Genomic DNA, 22,239 nt, shown 5'->3' on the forward strand with positions numbered 1-22,239 from the left:
TTTTTTGGGACCAAGACTTTAAATCGAGATATCGGTCTAGATGGCAGCTATATCCAAATCTTGATCGATCTGAGTGAAATTGAAAAAGGATATCGAAGGGCCCAACACAACTCACTGTCCCAAATTGCGGCGACATCGGACAATAAATGCGCTTTTTCTGGCCCCAAAATCTAAAACCGAGATATCGGTCTATATGGCAGCTATATCCAAATCTTGACTGATCTGTGCCATAATGTAGAACTATGTCAAGGGATTTAATCTAACTCAATGTCCCAAATTTCGGCGACATCGGACAATAAATGCGCCTTGTATGGGCCTAAGACCCTCAATCGAAGGATTGGTCTATATGACAGCTATATCCAAATCTGGACCGATCTGTGCCAAATTTACAAAGGATGTCAAAGGGCTGAATATAACTCACTGTCCCAAATTTCGGCGACATCGGATAATAAATGCGCCTTTTATGGGAAAAAACCCTTAAATCGAGAGATCGGTCTACATCCAAATCTGGACTGATCTGGGCCAAATTGACGAAGGATGTCGAGGAGCCTAACATAACTCACTGTCCCAAATTTCAGCAACATCGGATGATAAATGTGGTTTTTATGGGCCTAAGACCCTAAATCGGAGGATCGGTCTATATGGCAGCTATATCCAAATCTGGACCGATCTGTGCGAAATTGAAGGAGGATGTCGAAGGGCCTAACACAACTCACTGTCCCAAATTTCAGCAACATCGGATGATAAATGTGGTTTTTATGGGCCTAAGACCCTAAATCGGAGGATCGGTCTATATGGCAGCTATATCCAAATCTGGACCGATCTGGGCGAAATTGACGGAGGATGTCGAAGGGCCTAACACAACTCACTGTCCCAAATTTCAACAAAATCGGATAATAAATGTGGCTTTTATGGGCCTAAGATCCTAAATCAGCGGATCGGTCTATATGGGGGCTATATCAAGATATAGTCCGATATAGCTCATCTTCGAACTCAACCTGCTTATGGACAAAAAATACTCTGTGCAAAATTTCAGCTCAATATCTCTATTTTTGAAGATTGTAGCGTGATTTCAACAGACAGACGGACGGACATGTCTAGATCGTCTTAGATTTTTACGCTGATCAATAATATATATACTTTATAGGGTCGGAAATGGATATTTCGATGTATTGCAAACGGAATGACAAAATGAATATACCCCCATCCTTCGGTGGTGGGTATAACAAGCAAAAATTTGCTAAGTTCGGTCGGGCCGAATCTTTGAAATCCACCACCATGGATTCTGCGTATAATTGACACAAAATAAAATTGGTTGAAATCCGTAATTTTACTCTACGTACCAAATTTCTGTCAAACCGGGCGAAAATTAAAGCTTCTAGGTACCGAACAAGGACAATCGAAAAATCGGTTTATAAGAAAGCTATGGACTTGAGACCCTGAAGTCCGTAATTTTTGTCCGATTTGGCTAACGTGATGTTCTGTTACGGCTTTCAACAACTGTGCCAAGAACGGTCGAAATAGGTCTTTTGAGCCACAATTCTCAATCAATTCTTATTAAATTTTGGCTGACATTTTGCACAATTACTTTTACTCCAACAGCGCAACCAAGCCTGGTCCGAATCGGTTGATAACTTGAAATAGCTCCAATAGCTTTGGAATTTTTATACATTATCCTTTGTTTGCCTATAAAGAAATATCGGGCAAAAAAATGACAAATGAGATCCATGCCCTCTACCATGGATGTGTAAGATTCGGCCCTGCCAAACTTTTCACGCTTTTATTTGTTGTCACTCGATTCGTTAGCCAAGTCATTGAAAACCGCTATTTTCCCTTTATAAAATCAGCTGTTTTCAATGGCTTGGCGAACGAATCAAATGATAAAACGAAAAAAAAAATATGTGCTTATCGGCCCCTCTAACATAAATAATACAGCAATCAATCAATTAGTAAATAATACAGCAATCAACCGCAAAGAAATTCCTATATAAAAGTTCTCTTTATTTTAAGAACCGATAGGTTACCATAACAAAGGTAAATGCTGCATGGTCAATTTTTAACACTCTGCCCTCTCTCTGTTCGTGGCGTCGTCTCGATTCAGTTGATCCATTTGCAAACAGATGACGCTTTTCTAAATGTTGGCGCTGCCATCTATAATAGAAAGGTTTAGAGTTTAATACCCAAAATGTTTATAAAATAACTTAAAAGTTCTCCGTTCCATATCGCCCCGGATCTTTGTGCAAACACATATAAACGACTGAGAATTTGACATTTCTCCCATCTGTTAGAGCTTTTTTGCTACTCGCTTGGAGCGGCTTAGCGCCAAGCGAGCGACTATGAATAGTCATAATTTAGCCTTTTTAAATCAAATCAAATTGCCATATTAAACGATTCTCAGTGGTAAAAATTAATTTGCCGGTGGCGACAGTTCTTAGTAATTAAACTGTGTAAAACTTTAAATCATGAAAGTATCGGCCAGCAGCACATTGTTCGGATTTGTCTGGGGAAAGATGGCTTCTTGTCGATGAGCTAAAAATGGCGGCCACCATGACGTTTAGGTTTGCAACTGCTCCTACCACACTGTACGTTATAACTTTGGAGGTGTGGCGCAGTGTCCTATTAGGTCATTATAACTGATCAACTGTTTTGGGGTGGTCCTCTAGATATATGAAGAGAATAAAAATTTCATATTCGCAGTCCATAAACTTATACTTTGAATTGAACCCCATATTGTCATAATTGGTGTATACAGCCGTTTGGTGGGGGCGTAAGTCAATTGTGCGCCTCACTCCATCTGCCTCTTGAGCACAAATTTGAATGACGCACTCCACTTAAAAATATCTATCACTTGATCCCCCATTGGTTTAATAGGTCAAATAAACTATTGGAGGCGACTTTAGGAAGTAAAGCACCACCTAGATTCTTGGACACAAAGTTTAATGTCATATTCGTAACCTGCAATCAAATACATTTCATTTGAGGCTCATCTAACTATGATCGAATTATATTCTCATCTGGGGGTGGGGTCAATTACATGAACCTCATTTTTTTTTATATTCGTAGTCTAGTCCCGAATACATTTCATTTGAGTTCCATATTGATATTTACGTCCAGTATGTTTGTTTTGGGGGGAGTTTTTGGGGATGGACGACTCTTCGCATACATGATCCCAATTTTTAATACCATGTTCGTATTGTACTCCCCAATACATTTCATTTGGTACCCATATTGTTACTATCGGTTCCCTTTTTTTTAAGTGGTGTTTTTGGGGTAACGGGGGAGGGTCCGCCCCCTTCCAATATCGAAAAAATAAAAAGCCTTTTCCTCCTTCCTGACCATTTTCGGAATCTGCTCCCGAATATCCCATATTGTCGTTATCGTCTAATAAACCATAATTTAGGGGTTTTGGGGTAGTGGCGGCTCCCCAGTTACTTGGATCCAAATATTAATATGAAATTCGTAGTCTACTCCTGAATACCTTTCATTTGAATCCCATATTGTCCCGATCGGTTCACTTTTATTTTGGGATCGTACTTTTAGGGTAAGTGGAAGGGTCCGCCCCCATACCGATATCAATAAATTATAAAGCCTATTGCTCCTTCCGGATCATACCCCACAATCTGTGAAAATTTGAAAGAAATCGGTTCAGCCGTTTTGGAGTCTATACAGAACAAAAAAATTCACAAACAAACATACATACAAACAAACAAACACAAATTCATTTATATATATATATATATTGGATTTATTTATATCCACCACCATATGATGGGGGTATACTAACCTAGTCATTCCGTTTGTAACACCTCGAAATGTTGATCTGCGACCCCATAAAGTAGATATAGTCTGGATCGTCTCGACATTCTGATTCGATCTACCCATGTTCATCCGTCTGTTCGTCTGTCGAAATCACGATAGCGGTCGAACTCGTAAAGCTAACCGCTTGAAATTTGGCACAGATACTTAATATTGATGTAGGTCGTTGGAGATTGCAAATGGGTTATATCGGTTGAGATTTGGACATAGCCGATTTGACTTCTAAGACACCTGGAAGCCGTAATTTTTGTCCGATTAGGCTGAAATTTTGCACATAGTGTTCCGTTATGATTTCCTACAGCAGTACCAAGTACGGTCCAAATCGGTCTATAACATGATATAGCTCCTATATAAACCGATCTCCCGATTTGACTTCTTGGGTCCTTACATGGCGTAATTTTTGTCCGATTTCGCTGAAATTGTCAATTGAGAATACCACATTCTCTTATGACTTCCAACAACTGTGTCAAGTACGGTCCAAATCGGGTTATAACCATATAAACCGGTTATAAACCACATCAGTTTATAACCTGATATAGCTCCCATATAAACCGATCTTCCTATTTGACTTCTTGAGCCCTTACAACCCGCAATTTTTGTCTAATTTAGCTACAATTTTGTACATAGTGTTTTGTTTTGACTTCCATCAAATGTGCCAAGTACGGTTCAAATCGGTTTATAACCTGATATAGCTCCCACATAAGCCGATCACCCGATTTTACGTCTTGAGCTTCTACATGCTGCAAAAAAGTCCGATTTTACTGAAATTGTGCATGCGATGTTCTGTGACGACTTCAAACAACTGTGCCAAATACGGTCCAAATCTGTCTATAACCTGGTATAGCTCCCATATAAACCGACCGATAAATCTAGAAGCTTTAATTTTGTTAGTTTGACAGAGGTTTGGTATGTAGAGTAAAGTTTTATACCCACCACCGAAGGATGGGGGTATATTCATTTTGTCATTCCGTTTGCAACACATCGAAATATCCATTTCCGACCCTATAAAGTATATATATTCTTGATGAGCGTAAAAATCTAAGACGATCTAGACATGTCCGTCCGTCTGTCCGTCTGTCTGTTGAAATCACGCTACAGTCTTTAAAAGTAGAGATATTGAGCTGAAATTTTGCACAGATTCTTTTTTTGTCCATAAGCAGGTTAAGTTCGAAGATGGGCAATATCGGACTATATCTTGATATAGCCCCCATATAGACCGATCCGCCGATTTAGGGTCTTAGGCCCATAAAAGCCACATTTATTATCCGATTTTGCTGGAATTCGGGACAGTGAGTTGTGTTAGGCCCTTCGACTTCCTTCGTTAATTTGGCCCAGATCAGTTCAGATTTGGATATAGCTGCCATATAGACTGATCCTTCGATTTATGGTGTTAGGCCCATAAAAGCCACATTTATTGTCCGATTTTGCTGAAATTCGGGACAGTGAGTTGTGTTAGGCCCTTGGACATCTTTCTTCAATTTGGTCTAGATCGGTTCAGATTTGGATATAGCTGCCATATAGACCGATCCTCCGATTTATGGTCTTAGGCCCATAAAAGCCACATTTATTGTCCGATTTTGCTGAAATTCGGGACAGTAAATTGTGTTAGGCCCGTCGACATCCTTCGTCAATTTGGCCCAGATCGGTCCAGATTTAGATGTAGCTGCCATATAGAACGATCCTCCGATTTAGGGTCTTAGGCCCATAAAACCACATTTATTGTCCGATTTTGCTGAAATTTGGGACAGTGAGTTGTGTTAGGCCCTTGGACATCTTTCTTCAATTTGGTCCAGATCGGTTCAGATTTGGATATAGCTTCCATATAGACCGATTTTTTGATTTATGGTTTTGGGCCCATAAAATGCTCATTTATTGTCCGATGTTGCCGAAATTCGGGACAGTGAGTTGCGTTAAGCCCCTTGACATACTTCTGGAACATCGCACAGATCGGTCCAGATGTGGATATAGCTGCCATATAGACCGATATCTAGGTTTTAGGTTTTGGTGCCATAAAAGCAGCATTTATTGTCCGATGTCGCTGAAATTTGAGATAGTGAGTTTGGTTATGCTCTTCGACGTCCTTCCTTAATTTTGCCCAGATCGGTCGAGATTTGAACATAGCTGCCATATTTACCGATCTCTCGATAAAGGTTTTGGGCCCATAAAAGAGGCATTTATTGTCCGATTTCGCCGAAATTTTGGATAGTGCTTTGTGTCAGGCTCTTCGACATTTTTATGCAACTTGGCCCAAATCGGTCCAGATTTGGGTATAGCTGCCATGTGGACCGATATCTCGATTTAAAGCCTTGGCTCCCTAAAAGTCGCATTTATAATCCGAGTTCACTGAAATTTGACACAGTGACTTATGTTAGGCTTTTCGACATCCGTGTCGTATATAGTTCAGATCGGTTTATTTTTAGATATAGCTAGTGTACTTAATAATATTTGGTCCAAAACGGAACATATTTTGATATAACTGATATGGGACATAAAGTATGAAATTTTCACCGAATTTTGATGAAAGGTGGTCAAATATATACCCGAGGTGGTGGGTATCCAAAGTTTGGCCCGGCCGAACTTAACGCCTTTTTACTTGTTTTTGTATAAATTTTTAGCAGAATCCGGCCGAACTTAGCATTCTTTCACATGTTCTATTTTACCATTCACAATAAACGTATTTCTGCAAGTGGCCACACTTATTTGGTATTTTATCCAGAACTTCGTTTTCCTGGTCTGACGAAAATATATATGGAAGCTATATCTAAATCTGAACCGATTTCGAGCAAACTTCTTAGATATTGTGGCAGCCGCCGAGGAAAGCGTTTTGGGAAGATTGGTCAATAAATCCGCTTGCAATGGCGGGCGATATACATATATGACGGCTATTTCAGAATCTGAATCAATTTCTAATTAATTCATCAGTAATGTCGAGAGTCAAGAGAAAATTCTTCCTGCCAAATTTTAATAGAATCGGTTAACAAATTACCACATTATTGCAATATTAGTGCGAATCGGACGCACATATAAAGGGTGATTTTTTTGAGGTTAGGATTTTCATGCATTAGTATTTGACAGATCACGTGGGATTTCAGACATGGTGTCAAAGAGAAAGATGCTCAGTATGCTTTGACATTTCATCATGAATAGACTTACTAACGAGCAACGCTTGCAAATCATTGAATTTTATTACCAAATTCAGTGTTCGGTTCGAAATGTGTTCATTCACCGTAACGTTGCGTCCAACAGCATCTTTGAAAAAATACGGTCCAATGATTCCACCAGTGTACAAACCACACCAAACAGTGCATTTTTCGGGATGCATGAGCAGTTCTTGAACGGCTTCTGGTTGCTCTTCACTCCAAATGCGGCAATTTTGCTTATTTACGTAGCCATTCAACCAGAAATGAGCCTCATCGCTGAACAAAATTTGTCAAAATTTGAACACATTTCGAACCGAACACTGATTTTGGTAATAAAATTCAATGATTTGCAAGCGTTGCTCGTTAGTAAGTCTATTCATGATGAAATGTCAAAGCATACTGAGCATCTTTCTCTTTGACACCATGTCTGAAATCCCACGTGATCTGTCAAATACTAATGCATGAAAATCCTAACCTCAAAAAAATCACCCTTTATATGGCAGCTATATCCAAATCTGAAGCGATTTTTCCAATTTCGGTCGGTCCAGATTCGGTTATAGCTGCCATATAGACCGATCCTCTGATTTAAGGTCTTAGGCCCATAAAAGCCACATTTATTATCCGATTTTGCTGAAATTTAGGGCAGTGAGTTGTGTTAGGCCTTTCGAAATCCTTCTTTAATTTGGCTTAGATCGGTTCAGATTCGGATATAGCTGCCATATAGACCGATCCTCTGATTTAAGGTCTTAGGCCAATAAAAGCCACATTTATTATCCGATTTTGCTGAAATTTAGGGCAGTGAGTTGTGTTAGGCCTTTCGACATCCTTCTTTAATTTGGCTTAGATCGGTTCAGATTCGGATATAGCTGCCATATAGACCGATCTCTCGATTTAAAGTCTTGGTCCCCTAAAAGGCGCATTTGTAATTCGATTTCGTTGAAATTTGACGCAGTGACTTATCTAAGGCTTTTCGACATCCGTGTCGAATATGGTTCAGATCGGTCTATATTCGGATAAAGCTACCAAAAAAAAAAAAAAACAATAAATTGGTCTACAAAATTGAACAATGACTTGTACTTATTAGACCACTCAAGGTCCGTGCCGAATTCGGTCCAAATCGGACAATATTTCGATATAGCTGCTATGGGGGTATAAATTATGCATTTTTCACCGGATTATGACGAAAGGTGGTAAGCATATATAACCGAGGTGGTGGGTATCCAAAGTTCGGTCCGGCCGATGTCTGGTACGTTTAGGACTTGTATTGAATTATGTATTTCTATGTTTTTGATTTGAGTGGACAACTTCCACAACACCCAAAAGAATTTGCACTTGTTTTATATGACGATTGGTACTTAGTATGTCGCTTATGACACATTTTTTAAGTTTTTTCGTAGTTGTTACTGTTTCGACTTTAGGTTCTCATTTCGTTGAGAACCTGTCTGAATTAGCGGATGTGAATTTTCGCAAGTTGTGAGGCTTTTTAAAGCGATCTAGATGGTTCAACTGAGGAACTAGAAAGCTTCTTCCTTCTTCTGTTCCTGTGGTATCATAGACACTGGATTGACATACAGATTAAGTGTGAGACAGCCACTGCGACTATGAGACTTAAGGTGATGGGAGCAGCTCATACCATCGCGATATAATCGAGGCGACGAAAGGAAAGCTGGAAGAAAGGGAAGAGGTTTCCGATTGAGGACCTGGACGACACTTAAGATCGAGTGCGAGGCACTGTCTAGGGCATATGGGGAAGATGATGAGACGTTGGAGCATTTCCTATATTATTGTCCGGCTTTCGATGTTAAAAGACACCGGTACTTAGGTGGGGCCACAATACCAGACATGAACCAACTTAGGGGAATGGCATGGAAAACAATTAGGGATTTTGTAACTAGCACGGAATTCCAATTTAAAATTTTCTTTTTCGAGGTTACTATTTAGTTTTAAGAGCGCACAACAAGCCGATAAGTGCCGATAAGAAGTCGTTCGCGTACTTTATTTGACAGTAGAAGAGAGCGAAAGAGTGTGTGAGAGTTTTGAGTGTTGGTAATTGAGAGCTTGCAATTTTCTACTGGAGGTTTTTTCCCAGCAGAAATTTGCAGCATCGAACAGTTGTTTGATGAAGTTCAGCTGTTTAATTCAAAATGTTTCTCGGATGAGAAATAAAATCATAAATGTGATTTTATTAAACTCCTAATTAATCTTGCCACTTCAGAAAATTTAATCAGTGAATAATTATGTTGCACCGCGTCGCGGTTTGAGTTTTCTTCGTTGCAAAAATCATATCCCTTGAATCAAATAACATAATCGAATGATTTAAACGGCATATGATAGATATCTTCTTCTTTCTAAACATAAAAATCAATTTGTGTTTGTTTGTAGGTTTGATTGTTTGTTTGTTTGTTTGTGTGTTCCTTGTAGACTCAGAAACTGCTGAACCGATTTTCTTGAAATTTTCACAGATGGTGTATAAAGATCCCGTGGTGAAAATAGGGTACTAAATTTTTTGATATCTGAAGGGGAGGCAGACCCTCCCCCTTACCCTTATTTTCAGAATAGCCAGATTTCGGAGATGGGTGGTGCGATTTAAGCGAAATTTTTTGTGCTCTCTTATAGTAACCTACAACCAAAAATTTTGTTTTCAAATTTCGGATGGGATACCTAGCGAGGGCGCTCCACCCCCAAAACCTACCAAATATATATATACACCAATCACGACAATATGGGTTTCAAATGAAAGGTATTTTAGATCAGAAAACGTATCTGATATCCAATTGTCGGACCAAATGGGGGACCTCCCCAACCCCCAAAACACCCCCTAAATCGAATATATTTACCACCATGGCAATATGGGACTCAAATGAAAGGTATTTGAGTGTAAAATACGAATCTGATATCCAAATTTGGGACCAAGTTTCGGGGGGTCCACCGCTTCCCCAAAACACCCCCCAAACAGGACTTATTTGCTGACAACGGCAATGTGTGACTCAAATGAAAGGTATTTAAGATTAGAAAACGAATCTGATATCCAATTGTCGGACCAAGTGTCTGGGGGACCATCCCAACCCCCCAAAACACCTCAAAATCGGACAAATTCACGACCATAGCAATATGGGGCTCAAATGAATGGTCATTGAAAGTAAAGAACGAATCTGATAGCAATATTCAGCAAAAATGTTTATGGGGCCACCCCATCCCCATAGCACTACCCAAATAGGAAGTATTTGCTGACCATTGCAATATGAGGCTCAAACAAGAGGTTCTTTTTAGAGTACAACACGAATCTGATATATATTTTGAAAGTCAAGTCACTGAGTGGACGCCCATTTCCCAAACCGGTCATGTTTGCCGACTATGGAAAAATGTGGCTCAAATGAAAGGTATTTGGGAGTAGACCATGAATCTGATATGAACATTTGGGACCAATTGTCTAGGGGGATGTCCCACCACCATATTAACCCTCAAATAGGATTTATTTGTTTACCAAGACAATTTGGGTCTTCAATACAGTGGAGCTCGATGTTCATACAGGATAAAAGTCCTGTTTGGTGGTGCTGGCACGGTATTTCAGATGTTTATATCATATTGGTGCTCTACTCCCAAATTGCTTACATTTGAGCCATATATTGCTATGGTCGGTGAAAATGCCCGTTTTGAGGGGTTTTTTCGGGTTCTAGTCTCAAATACCTTTCATTTGAGCCTAATATTGTCATTATTAGTCTATATTTCCATTTGGTGGGCTTTAGAGCTGGGGAGGCCGCCCTAGACCACTCACTTTAACTGTTTATTTCGCGTAAATCGGCGCACCCATCTCCGAGAACTGTCGCTTTTGAAAATGGGGTGAGGGGAGGGTCCGCCCATTAATGTTTGGATGTTAGATCTACTTCATTCTTTTAGTTTTGGTGGTAGATTGGGGTAGCCAAACCCTTTGCCCGAAAGTGGATATCAGAGCTTTGAGCTACATATTGCTATAGTCGGTATATATATGTGGTTCCGGGGGGGGGTTTATGAGATGAGTCGTCTCCGAAACACTTGCCAATAAAACAGATATCGGATTTGAGCCCCTTTTTGCCATAATCCATAAATATGTGCAGTTTGATGGGTATTTTGGGTGGAACGGTCACCCAGGCACTAAGCCCTGTAAAAATATCAGCATCGAGCTCTACGGTTAAATTCCTTTTATTTGAGCCGCCATTGGTTTAGTGGGAGTTTATGGGGTGACACTACCCCCAAACACTTGGCCTCAAAATTGCATATCAAATTCGTTTTCTACTGTCAAATACCTATCATTTGAGCCCCTCATTTCCATAGTAGGCAAGCATTGCCGGTTTGAGGGGAGTTTAGGGGGCGGATCCTGAAATGGTATCAGCACTATGCTAGAGCACGATTTTGTTTGAGCCTCATAATGTCCTGCATTTTGAAGGTGGCGATCAAGACAGGGTCTCGTTCAGATCCACCCTAATAAATTTGTTTTATATTGTTTATCTACATTCAAAATCATATTTCAAAGCTACAACTTGGGATACCACATTTTTAAAGATCCGTAGGGTGTCCTGTATCGATCCCGATTTGAGGGTAAAAAGTGTACTCTCCTACCGATGACCTTTTTTTTTGCTATTCTATTCTATCCTGATTGGCCTCCGTTTATTATTACACCCTACACCACCACTGTGATACAGGGTATTTTTACTTTCCGCATTTGTTTGTTTGTTTAAAAAAAAAATCGGTTCAGATTTAGATGTAACATCCATATATATCTTTCACCCAATATGGCCTATTAAGGCTGTAGAAGTCACAATCTTGTTCCGATCTTTCCAAAATTTAGCATGATATGTTTTTTTGACGTCCCCGTACGTGCAGCATTTCATAAAAATCGGTTCAGATTTAGATATAGCTCCCATATATATTTTTAATTTTGAAGACTATAGAAGTCAGAATTTTAGTCTGATCTTTACAAAGTTTTGCATGACATGGTTAATTTGACATTGTAATATGTGTGCAAAATTTCATTAAAATCGGTTCCGATTTAGATATTACTTTCATATATATCTTTCTATTAAGGCTATAGAAGCCACAATTTTGGTTTGATCTTTATAAAATTTAGTGTGAGGTGTGTAATTTGACGTTTTAGTTCATGTCCTAAATTTTATCAAAGTCCGTCCAGATTTAGATATCTGTATTTAGATATATATATTTGATATGAAAAAATTGAAAATTTTGCCCATGAACATTCCACTAAGGAACAGGGGCAAACTTCTCACATATCGATGAGTGCAGTCCGATTCAAGTTTTAAACTCAATGATAAGGGGCCTCCTTTCTATAGCCGAGTCCGAACGGCGTGCCGCAGTGCGACATCTCTTAGGAGAGCAGTTTTACATGCCATAGTACCTCACAAATGTTGCCAGCATTAGGAGGGGAAAACCACCGTTGAAAATTTTTTTCTGATGGTCTCGCCAGGATTCGAACCCAGGCGTTCAGCGTCATAGGCGGACATGCTAACCTCTGCGCTACGGTGCCTTCATTTCTCTAGTAGCCACAATTTAGGTCCCATCCTAAGAAAATCTTACAAGGTTCTATTCAATATATCAATAGGTATAAAAAATTAAAATCTGACTATATTTCGACACAGGTTCCATACGTTGAAAGTAGTACACAGACACGGTGGTGTAGAGTATTATATAGTCGGCTCCGCACGAATTTTGCCTTTCGTTACTGGTTTTTAATTCCTTTTTATGGGTAGAATGGGGGCGTCGATTGCTCTCTTACACGTCCTTTCACTTGAATACAATATATACTCGGTCGTCCTACATGACAGTTTGGCGCTGTTTTTATTGGGAGAACAGCGTCAGTCCCCCCGACGCTAAGACCGAAAAAAGACAATTTATTTGAGTCCTTTAATGGGAGATCTACATTTCCGGCAGAACGGCAGGACGTAACCTAGATACTTGTATCCTTATATCAACATAAAATTCGAAATCTTTCATTAAATTCCCATATTATCCCGATCGAACTACACGTCCTATTGAAGGGTATTTAGTGGGTGGGCCGGACCCAGACTCGGTCCCAAATGTGTATATAAGATTATTGGTCATTAGCGCCTCAAAAACCAAGGCAGCTATGTCTAAATTTGGACCGACCTGGGCCATTTGAAGAAGAATGTCGAAGGCCCTCACACTACTCACTACCCCAAATTTCGGCGACATCGGACAATCTGGGCGAAATTGAAGAGGAATGTCCCAAATTTCGGCGAAATCGGACAATAAATGCGTCTTTTATGGGCACAAGACCTTAAATCGAGAGAGCAGTCTATATGGCAGCTATATTCAATTTTGCACCGATCGGGGACAAATTGAAGAAGGATGTCGAGGGGCCTACACAACTGACTATTCCAAATTTCGGAAGGATCAGGACGGGGAAGGCGGCAAAGTTACTCGTTAGGTCAATGACATTGACGTTCGCGCAAGGATGTAATAACGAGGAGTTAATGCAACGTATTTCGCCTGCAATTGACAGCATTTTGAGGAAGGAACAGGCAGGTTTTCGGGCAGGACGTTCTTGTGCTTAACTCCCTATGATCATTGAACAGTCTGCAAAACTTAATACACACCTATTCCTTTTATTCATTGACTTTGAGCGTGCTTTTGACAAAGTTTCGCGAAGTTCAATTTCGAGTACGCAGTTAAATAAGAAAATCCCTTAAAAAAATCGTGACATTTATTAGGGAGCTGTATAGGAATGCTGAAGATTCCTTTCGGGATCGACAAAGCGGTGAGGCAGGTTTGCATCCTGTCACCGACGCTATTTTTATACCCACCGCTGTAGGATAGGGGGTATATTTATTTAGTGATTCCGTTTGCAATACATCGAAATATCAATTTCCGACCCTACAAAGTATATATATTTCGGATCGTCGTAAAATTTTTAGACGATTTAACGATGTCCGTGTGTCTGTCCGTTTATCCATTTAAAGTCAGCAAATATGTCCGGTTTGGGGTATTGGCTCTAAAAACTATAACTATTTAGTTCCACTCTCTTTAAGGCCCAAATTGTCTTGGTGAGCAAATACGACCTATTTGGCGGTTGTTATGGTGGTGGGACGTCCCCTAGACAGTTGGTCCCTAATGTTGATATCAGATACGTGGTCTACTCCCAAATACCTGTAATTTGAGCCCAATATTTCCATAGTCGGCAAAAATGACCGGCTTGGAGTGTGTTTTGGGGGATGGGCGGTTACTCAGTGAGTTGGCCTTGAAAATATATATCGGATTTGTGTTCAACTCTAAAAACCGTCTTATTTAAGCCTCATATTGCAATAGTCAGCAAATATTTCCTATTTGGGTGGTATTATAGGGTTAGGGTGGCCCCATAGACACTTTTCCCGAATATTGATATCAGATTCGTGCTCTACTCCCAAATATCTTTCATTTGAGTCCCATATTGCTATGGTCGTAAATTTTTCCCCTTAAGGGATGTTTTTGGGGAGAGGCGACCCCCCAAACACTTGATCCCACTTTGGATATCAGGTTCGAATTCTACACTCAAATACCTTTTTTTAAGCCCCATATTGCAATGGTCGTAAATTTTTCCCTTTTGGGGAAGGGGTGGATCCCCAGAAACGTGATCCCACATTTGGATATCAGATTCGTATTCTGCTCCCAAATACCTTTCATTTGAGTCCCATATTGTCGTGATTGGTCTAAATATATGTTTGGTAGGTTTTAGGGTGGGGCAGCCCCCCTAGGTACCCCATCCGAAATTTGTATACCAAATTTTTATTTTTAGGGTACTATATGAGAGCACACAAAATCGCACCACCCATCTCCGAGATCTGGCGTTTCTGAAAATTAGGGTTAGGGGGAGGTTCCGCTCCCCCTTCAGATATCAAAAAATGTAGTTCCCTATTTTCACCATGGGGTCATTATGCACCATCTGTGAAAATTTCAAGAAAATCGGTTCAGCCTTTTCTGAGTCTATAAGGAACACACAAACATACAAACAAACAAACAAACAAACAAACAAACACAAATTGATTTTAATATATAAGATTATTAAAGTATTAGGAAATTCAAATAGCTTCCGATTTTTGGCTGTTAGGTTTTAGAAAGATTGTTATAAATCCGCCTTATAGGTAATCTTTTAGAATTAAAATTTTTATACCCACCACAATAGGATGGGGATATACTAATCTAGTCATTCCGTTTGTAACACCTCGAAATATTCGTCTTACCCCATAAAGTATATACATTCTTGATCGTCTCGACGTTCTGAGTCGATTAACCATGTCCGGCCGTCCGTCTGTCGAAATCACGACAGCGGTCGAACGTGTAAAGCTAGCCGCTTGAGATACTTAATAGCACAGATACTTAATAGTGATACAGATCGTTGGGGGTTGAAAATGGGCCGTATCGGTTTAGATTTAGATATAGCTTCCATATAAACCGATCTCCCGATTTGACTTTTGAGCCCCTGGAAGCCGCAATTTTTGTCCGATTTGGCTGAAATTTCGCATGTAAAGTTCCGTTACAGCTTCTAACAACTGTTACAAATACGGTCTTAATCGGTCTATAATCTGATATAGCTTCCATGTAAACCGATCTCCCGATTTGACTTTTTGAACCCTTACAAGCCACAATTTTTGTCCGATTTAGCTGAAATTTTGCATGTAGTGTTTTGTTATGACTTACAAAAACTGTGCCAAATATGGTCAACATCGGTTTTTAACCTGATATAGCTCCCATACAAACCGATCGCCCTATTTGATTTTTTGAGTCCTTACAAGCTGCAATTTTTGTTCGATTTTGCTGAAATTTGGATGCATTGTTTTTTTATGACTTCCAACGACGGTGCCAAATACGGTCTAGATCGGGTTTTAACCTGATATAACTCCCATATAAACCAATCTCCCGATTGGATTTTTTGAGTCCTTACAAGCCGCAATTTTTGTTCGATAAGGCTGATATGCGATATTTTGTTACGACTTCCAACAACTGTGCCAAATACGGCCAAAATCAGTGCATAACCTGATAAAGCTCCCATGTAAACCGGTCTCTCGATCATCCTTGTTCGATTCCTAGAAGTTTTAATATTGCTGCTTGTATAAATTTTAAGCAGAATCCATGGTGGGAGGTTCCCAAGATTCGGCCCAGCCGAACATAGCACGCTTTTACTTGTTGTAACTTTAAAAGCCTTGTGGCATCTGTTCTGCTTCGCATACTAAGTTGAACTCTTAATTTTCTTATGATGTTTTCCCTTACTTAAACGATGTCTAATGGTTTGTTTGTTTTTTATTGCACTTATAAGACATTTATCTGCAGTTCCAATAGTGTTTTTTTTTGTTCACTACAATATTTTTGTTCTTGTTTCGCTTTGAAACAAAGGGCCTGAGCTCGCGCTTTTATGCTAGTCTTAAGTTTTACCTTCTTAATTACTCACGTGGAACCAACTTTAACTAAAAACCTACAATTCGTAATGAATGAGGCTGCAATAATTTTGCAGCGGCTTTTTGTGGCGTTAAGACGAACAAAAGGCAAAAGTAACTTTCCAGCCAAGTTAACAAAAAGCATACAAAAAATCTAGGTCTTCAAGACAGTATCACAAAAAAATCAAGATTGTAGATATGAAAAAAATTTAAATCGGTTGCAAGGTTCTTTTCAGTTATGAGTGAAAGGCGAACTAGAAGCACGAGTATGGTTTGTAATCTAAAACAATAAGTAATTTTTAGACTACGACTTAAATTTGATCCAGGGAACAGCGAGAAAACAGGTGACTGATGTGAATTAGTATTATACTCCTTTTTATGAACGAGCCCAAACGGCATGCTACTGACAGCTATCCTTTGGTGCAGACATTTTGTATGTTCTTGTTACGATTCAACCCCGATATCAAAATTACAATTAGATTGAGTTGTATAACTCCGAACGCCTCAGTAGATGAGTTGGTAGCGAGCTAGAATTGCCAGTGCGGGGGACGGGGGTTCGATTGCACCCTGAGGCTTTGATCTGTGGGATTTGTATAACTATGGGCAAACATTGTCTAAGTGAGTTTGATTTCCAGCTGCCACTATAGATAGCCTAGTCTAACCAAGATGCCGCCAAACATGAGCAGTCTTGATGCACATAGGCCACAAAATGCTAAGTTGGATCCTTATGTTGATCCCCGTTGATCCACTCAAGCAAATTATTGCCTACCAAAATTTAACAAAAATCCTACCAAATGGTTTACAAGCCAAAAATGGTTTATTTGTTTTTATACCCACCACCGAAAGGTCATTTTGCCATTCCATTTACAACACATCAAATTATACTGGAAGACTTCAACATATCCAAACTGGAAGATTCACAAGGATGGACTCTTTCGAAGTTTCAAGTAAAGGTAGTGCTTCGTGCTGGTAACCTTTGGTATGTTGTAAATCGAACTGTAAAGAAACCTGCTGAATCTGGCAAGAAAATGGAAGAATGGATTTCTGCAGATGCTAAAGCGCAAAGGACTTTAGTGGTATCAATGGGTGAAGAGCCTATGCTTCATATCAAGAATTGTGATTCTGCGAAACAACTAGAAGATTTAGGTGCGAAAATTTCGGAAAACATGCTAATAACGAAGATTTTGATGATATTACCAGGCGATTGTAAACATTTCTTCGCATCTTGCGAAGAAACAGCTAGAGAGGAACGCACATTGAAGAATATGACTTCAAGATTGTGTATGGAGGAGACAGGATTGGATATTCGCCCATCGAAATCTGAAGCGTTTTTAGCCAAAGGCAAAATTCAAACAAAATTTGTGAATAATAGCAAGAATCAAGCCAATCCAAATTCTAAAGGTAAATGTTTTAAATGTGGAGAATTTGGTCATTGGAAACGTGATTGTCCTATGAAAAATGAAAAGAAGTTCAAGAAAAACGGCGACGCTTTTATTGGTGAACAGATTTTTTCGGAATCTACAACACAGATAAATAAAAGTAGGTATGTGGACTCGGGTTCCAGCGATCATATGTGCAACAAGAATAAAAAGTGGTTTACAAATTACCAGATTTTCAAGCAACCTAGAAGCATAAGGGTTGGAAATGGTACTGTTATACTAGCGTATGGCTTCGGTGATATAAATGTTAAAGCACTTGATGGAAATAACTGGCAATCAAAATATTTATCGGATGTTCTTTAGGTGCCGCATATTAAACTTAATCTGTTTTCAACAAATGCCTGTTTAGACAAGGGGTACATAGTGGAAGCTGAAGCCGATTATTGTGTTTTCAAACGTAATGGACAGATTTAGCTTAAAGGTGTTCGGGAGTACTCAAAACTTTTCAAATTGCTGTTAAAAGTAAGTAATGTTCCAGGTTCAGAAATAAATATGGCTGTATTAAAAAAATTCCCTACAAGTTTGGCATGAACGTATGTGCCATCAAAACAAGTTGTATATGAAAGAAGTTTTGGAACAACAGAACATCAAATATATCGGTGACGATTTTTTCTGTGAGGGATGTTTATTGGGAAAACAACATAGAATGCAATTTATTGAGAGTTCTAACAGAGCTGAGAAAATTGGAGGTTTAGTCCATACAGACGTTTGCGGTTCGATGCAGGAAATATCATTTGGCGGATCAAGATATATGGTTTTATATTGCGACGACCACTCTTACTATGGACATGTTAAAGCAAAATCTGAAGTTCCTGAAGTGACAAGTAAATATATAGTGGATCTAGTGGAAGCTGAAACATGAATAAAAGTTAAAATGTTTCGTTCAGATAATGGTTCAGAGTTCTGCAATAAAGAGGTAACTGCAATTTTTTGTAAAAATAACTCCCCCATAAAATAACTCCCCAAAAATCAAACACCTAGCACTCCGGAGCATAATGGAAGAGCTGAACGAGATATGAGAACAACTGGTGAGTTGGGTATGCTAACTAACATGCTAAGGGTTTGAGTTTGAAATACTGGGCGGAAGCTGTAAACAATGTAGCATATTCATTAAAAAAATTGGAAAAAGTTCACAGAAAGAGATTAGCCCTTTTGATATATCTACACTCTATGTGTTTGGTTCGGAACATTTGTTCATGTTCCGGATGAAAATCGTAAGAAATGGGATGCCAAATCCAAAAAAGGCATATTTGTTGGATACCAAGAGAATTGCAAAGGCTATCGTATTTGGATTCCCCACGAAAATTGTATCGAGATTGCACGAAATGTTATTATATTATGAGCACGTCAACAAAGCAAATCACATCAATAAGGCAGATAACGTCAATGAAAGAAAACAAGTAAAAAGCCTTTAAATTCGGCCGGGCCGAACTTTGGTTATCCACCACCTCGGGAATATATGTAAACCACCTTTCATCAAAATCCGGTGAATATTGCATACCTTACGTCCCATAGCAGTTTTATCGAAATATGTTCCGATTTGGACGAAATACTCATAAGTACAAGCCATTGTTCAATTGTGTATAATAAAATATTGGTCTTTTTAGTAGATATATCTAAAAGTTAACCGATCTGAACTATATACGACATGGATGTCGAAAAGCGTAACATAAGTCACTGTGGAGGGGCATAACTTAACTCTCTGTCCCAATTTTCGCCAACATCGGATAATAAATGTGGCTTCTATTGGCCCAAAACATTAAATTGAGAGATCGGTCTATATGGCAGCTATATCCAAATCTGGACCGATCTGAGTGAAATTGAAGAAGGATGTCGAAGGGCCTAACACAACTCACTGTCTCAAATTTTGGCGACATCGGACAATAAAAACGCTTTTTATGGCCCCAAAACCTAAAACCGAGAGATCGGTCCATATGGCAGCTATATCCAAATCTGGACCGATCTATGGCATTTTTCAGAAGTATGTAAAGCGGCTTAATTTAACTCACTGTCCCTAATTTCTGCGACATCGGACAATAAATGCGCATTTTATGGGCCCAAAACCTTAAATCGAGGGTTCGGTCTATATGGCAGCTATATCCAAATCTGATCCGATCAGGGCCAAATTGAAGAAATATGTCGAAGGGCAGAAGGCAACTCTCTGTCCCAAATTTCAGCAAAATCGACCTAACACCCTAAATCTGAGGATCGGTCTATATGGCAGGTATAACCAAATCTGGACCGATCTAGACCAAATTAACGAAGGATGTCGAAGGGCCTAACATAACTCACTGTCCCAAATTTCAGCACAATTGGATAATAAATGTGGCTTTTATGGGTCTAAGACCCTAAATCGGAGGATCGGTCTATATGGCAGCTATATCCAAATCTGAACCGATCTGGGCCAAATTAACGAAGGATGTCGTAGGGCCTAACACAACTCACTGTCTCAAATTTCAGCAAAATCGGATAATAAATATGGCTTTGATGGGCCTAAGACCCTAAATCGGCGGATCGGTCTATGTATCAAGATATAGTCCGATATAACCCATCTTCGAACTTAACCTGCTCATGGACAAAAAAAATTTCAGCTCAATATCTCTATTTTTCAAGACTGTAGCGTGATTTCAACAGACAGACGGACGGACATGTCTAGATCGTCTTAGATTTTTACGCTGATCAAGAATAAATATACTTTATAGGGTCGGAAATGGATATTTCGATGTGTTGCAAACGGAATGACAAAATGAATATACCCCCATCCTTCGGTGGTGGGTATAAAAACGATTCCGGAAAATTTTTCTGAATCAAAGTGACGTATTTGAGGATGCTGAAAATAAATCAGAAAGCAAGGGTGATGGTATTATGAATCAATATAATTTGCGATCCAGAGCAACACAAATTAATGATGATGCAAATTACTGCGTTTATCTTGCTGGTACGGATGAGCCCAGAAATTATCAAGAAGCTATAAATGGTGGTCTTAAGAAGCAGTGGAAGAAAGCTATGGATGAGGAATTTACATCACTTCTTGACAACGAAACATGGAGTCTGGTTCAACTACCACAAGGAAAAACAACGATTACCAGCAAATGGGTATACAAAATCAAAAGAAATTATATGGGTGCAATAGAACGATACAAAGTACGACTTGTTTCGCGGGGTTTCACTCAAAGATATGGAATTGATTACGAGGAAACTTTCAGTTCTGTAGCAAAGTTTACCTCTATCAGGATGATTTTGGCTCTGAGAACGTCTTTAGAAAATTATCTAGCACAGTTTGATATAAAAACAGCATTCCTGTATGGTTTTTTGGATGAAGATATTTTCATGCAGCAACCCAAAGGTTACAGCGATGGAAGCGAAAAAGTCTACAAGCTTAAACAAAATATATATGGCCTTAAGCAATCTTCAAGATGTTAGAACAGGCGTTTCACTGACATGCTAAGAAAGTTCGATTTGAAAACAAGCAATTCAGATCCCTGCATTTTCATCGGTGAAATATAGAATAAAGAGGTCGTGCTGGGTATTTACGTAGATGAAGAAGTAATTACGACGGAATCTCAAGCGATAGCTGACGAAGTTATTAAATATTTGAGAGGTGAGTTCGATGTTAAAGTTTTTTCTTCGTTGAGCTACCTAGGCATGGAAATAATCCAAGAATTAGGGAGATTGCATGTTCGACAAACATCGTATATCATTGTACATCAAGTTCTTGAGAAATTCAATATTGAAGACTCAATACTAGTTTCAACGCCAGCAGAATCTTACCAATCTTATACTAAAAAGAATAATCAAGCTGTGGGATCTTTAATGTGTTGTGCAATAGCTACAAGACCAGACATAGCGTTTTCAGTGTCTCATGCAAGCCGTTTTCTATAATCTTATAATGAAGACAACGCTAATGCAGTCAAACGAATTCTTAAATAATTACGTGGTACTGCGAGCGAAGGAATTACATTTCACAAAACGGAGAATTTAAAGCTAGATTGTTATACGGATTCTGATTACGCAGGTGATATTGAAACAAGACATTCGACAAGTGGTAACGTAATTATGCTATCATGTGGGCCTATTACTTGGTCATCTAAAAAACTGTCACCAGTTGCCTTGTCTACAACTGAAGCAGAGTATGTGACTGCAAGTGAAGGAGTTAAAGAGCTGATTTGGGTACCACGGTTGTTTCAAGAGCTAGTAATTGCGGATCTTTTAAAATAAAGTAAATGCATTTTTAATAAAACTTAGAATGAACTTTAATCAAAAATATAAATGCCATTTTGTTCGATAACCTTTGCCATCTTCCTGGCAAATTTAGTATTCCACGCTCATAGAACTTCTGGCCTTTATCTGCAAAAAACTGAACCAAGTGCGATTTTATAGCCCTTGGTTCTGCAAAGATCGAAATAAATGGTAGTCTGATGGTGC

This window comes from Stomoxys calcitrans, chromosome 1 (assembly GCF_963082655.1).
Source record: "Stomoxys calcitrans chromosome 1, idStoCalc2.1, whole genome shotgun sequence".
Lineage (NCBI taxonomy): Eukaryota > Metazoa > Arthropoda > Insecta > Diptera > Muscidae > Stomoxys > Stomoxys calcitrans.